Here is a 3,501-nt window from a genome sequence, read left to right as displayed (position 1 = left end):
GACAACGTAGTTGAACTCTAAACTTTCTCAAATTTGTTTTATACTTGTTAAAATGAAATGAACACCGACAAAAATGAATTCATAATTCAATATTACTCTATAAATAATAATTATTATTATTCAAATGTATTTGGCATAATATGAAACATCATATAAGATAGTGTTTTTGCCTTTTTTTTTAGAACCCAGATTTTACTTTACGAAGTCTGATAAATAAATGTATCTTGTATCAAATATTGATTATATTTCTATAATATTAAATATAAAAACACTAATTTTAATATATTATACATTATAAAACATAACTAAATAGTTTCATGACACTCTTTTCTACTAATTACAAGTGTAATTAAGTTGGCTTGGAAAAGCCAACTTACTGATATTGTACTTCTTCTTCTTCTTCTTCTTCTTCTTCTTCTTCTTCTTCTTCTTCTTCTTCTTCTTCTTCTTCTTCTTCTTCTTCTTCTTCTTCTTCTTCTTCTTCTTCTTCTTCTTCTTCTTCTGAGCCAAATGTTAGACTGTAGGCTATCACCTCCTAGACCGTTAAAGATACGACCACCAAACTCGGGTCAGACCTTCAGACTGTTCTGACCTGAGTTGCTATTTCTTCTCAGACTGATTTGAGTTTCAGTTTTCTTAAAAATTTATATTAAAAATCATAAAAATCCCATAGACTTTCATTGACCAAATGTCCAAGACTGTTTGAACTGTTTAACAGAAGCCCTTGATACTCATTTGAGCTTTAAGCTATGTATCTTCTTTTTAACTAATAACTAATACTCTCTCTCTCTCTCTCTCTCTCTCTCTCTCTCTCTCTCTCTCTCTCTCTCTCTCTCTCTCTCTCTCTCTCTCTCTCTCTCTCTCTCTCTCTCTCTCTCTCTCTCTCTCTCTCTCTCTGGATCTATCCATCCATCCATCCATTTTACTAACATTTCTTTCTTTTTTACTTTTTGTTTCTTTCTTTTTTTCAATCTAATCTTTCTTTCTTTCCAACTAATCTGTCTTTCTTTCTTTCTAACTAATCCATCTTTCTTTTTTCTTTCTTTTTACTTTTTACTTTTCTTCCTTTCTAACCATTCTTTCTTTTTTAACTTTCTTTTTTCAAACTAATCTTTCTTTATTTTCTTTCTAACTTCTAATTTCAAATCTTTCTTTCTTTCTAACTAATCTTTCTTTCTTTCTAACTAATCTCTTTCTTTCTAACTAATCTTTCTTTCTTTCATTCTTTTTTCTTTCTTTCTTCTTTCTTTCTTTTAAATTTTGTTCCTTTCTAACTATTCTTTCTTTTTTACTGTCTTTCTTTCTTTTTCTTTCTTTCTTTTTTACTTTTCTTTCTTTTTAACTTTTCGTTTCTTTCTTTTTTCAAACTAATCTTTCTTTCTAACTAACTAATCTATGTTTCTTTGTTTCTTCCTTTCTAACCATTCTTTCTTTCTTTCTTTCTAACTTCTTTCTTTTTTTTACTTTCTTCCTTTCTAACCATTCTTTCTTTTTTACTTTTCTTTCTTTCTTTTTTACTTGTCTTTCTTTTTTCAAACTAATCTTTCTTTATTTCTAACCAATCTTTCTTTTATCTTTCTTTCTAACTAATCTATCTTTCTTTCTTTCTTTCTTTCTTTCTTTCTTTCTGACTAATCTATATTTCTTTCTTTCTAACTAATCTCTTTCTTTCTAACTAATCCATTTTTCATTCTGTCTTTCTTTCTTTCTTTCTTTCTTTCTTTCTTTCTTTCTTTCTTTCTTTCTTTCTTTCTTTCTTTCTCACTATTCTTTCTTTTTTACTTTTCTTCCTTTCTTTCTTTTCGTTCTTTTTTCGTTTTCTTTTCTTTATTTTTTCTAACTAATCTATCTTTCTTTCTTTCTAACTAATCTATCTTTCTAACTAATCCATTTTCTTTCTTTCTAACTAATCTTTCTTTCTTTCTTTCTTTCTTTCTTTCTTTCTGTCTTTCTTTCTTTCTTTCTTTCTTTCTTTCTTTCTTTCTTTCTTTCTTTCTTTCTGACTAATCTATATTTCTTTCTTTCTAACTAATCTCTTTCTTTCTAACTAATCCATTTTTCATTCTGTCTTTCTTTCTTTCTTTCTTTCTTTCTTTCTTTCTTTCTCACTATTCTTTCTTTTTTACTTATCTTTCTTTCTTTCTTTTCGTTCTTTTTTCGTTTTCTTTTCTTTATTTTTTCTAACTAATCTATCTTTCTTTCTTTCTAACTAATCTATCTTTCTTTCTTTCTAACTAATCTATCTTTCTAACTAATCCATTTTCTTTCTTTCTAACTAATCTTTCTTTCTTTCTTTCTTTCTTTCTTTCTTTCTTTCTTTCTTTCTTTCTGTCTTTCTTTCTTTCTTTCTTTCTTTCTTTCTATTTCTAACTATTCTTTATTTTTTCCTAACATTTCTAACCATTCTTTCTATTTTACTTTTCTTTCTTTTTTCAAACTAATCTTTCTTTATTTCTAACTAATCTTTCTTTTTTCTAACTATTCTATCTCTTTCTTTCTAACTAATCTATCTTTCTTGTAACTAATCCATCTTTCTGTCTTTCTTTACTTGTCTTTCTTTCTAACTATTCTCTTTCTTTCTTACGATTCTTTCTTTTAATCTAATGTTTGTTTCTTTCTTTCTTTCACTATTCTTACTTTTTTACTTTTTTACTTTCTTATTTTTCTTTCTTTTTTACTTTTCTTTCTTTCTTTTCGTTCTTTTTTCAAACTAATCTTTCTTTCTTCTTTCTTTCTTTCTTTCTCTCTTTCTTTCTTTTTTTCAACTATTCTTTCTAACTATTCTTTCTTTTCTACTTTTTTCTGTCCTTCTTTTTTCAAACAAATCTTTCTTTAGATCTAACTATTTTTTTAAACTAATTTCTTTCTTTCTAACTAATCTTTCTTTCTTACTAATCTTTCTTTCAAGCTGATCTTTTTTTCTTTATTTTTTCAAACTGATCTTTCTTTCTTTCTGACTAATCCATCTTTCTTTCTTTCTTTCTATCTATCTAACTATTCTATCTTTCTTTCTAACTATTCTTTCTTTTTTCCTAACATTTCTTTCTTTCTTTATTTCTTTCTTTTTTTCTTTCTTTCTTCCTAACTATACTATCTTTCTTTCTAACTATTCTTTCTTTTTTCCTAACATTTCTTTCTTTCTTTCTTTCTTTCTTTCTTTCTTTCTCTCTTTCGTTCTTTCTTTCTTTCGACTATTCTTTCTAACTATTCGTTCTTTTTTACTTTCTTTTTTCTTTCTTTCTTTATTACTTTTCTTAATAATTACTTTTCTTTCTTTTTAACTTTTTTTCTTTCTTTTTTCAAACTAATCTTTCTTTCTTCTTTCTTTCTTCTTTCTCTCTTTCTTTCTTTTTTTCAACTATTCTTTCTAACTATTCTTTCTTTTCTATTTTTTTCTGTCTTTCCTTTTTTACTTTCTTTCTTTTTTACTTTTCTTTTCTTTTTCATTTTTCGAACTAATCTTTCTTTCTTTATTCCTAACCAATTTTTCTTTTTCCTAAC

This window comes from Siphateles boraxobius, unplaced genomic scaffold (assembly GCF_051911475.1).
Source record: "Siphateles boraxobius isolate OS27281-9 unplaced genomic scaffold, OSU_SipBor_1 5, whole genome shotgun sequence".
Lineage (NCBI taxonomy): Eukaryota > Metazoa > Chordata > Actinopteri > Cypriniformes > Leuciscidae > Siphateles > Siphateles boraxobius.
This window is presented reverse-complemented; position numbering follows the sequence as displayed.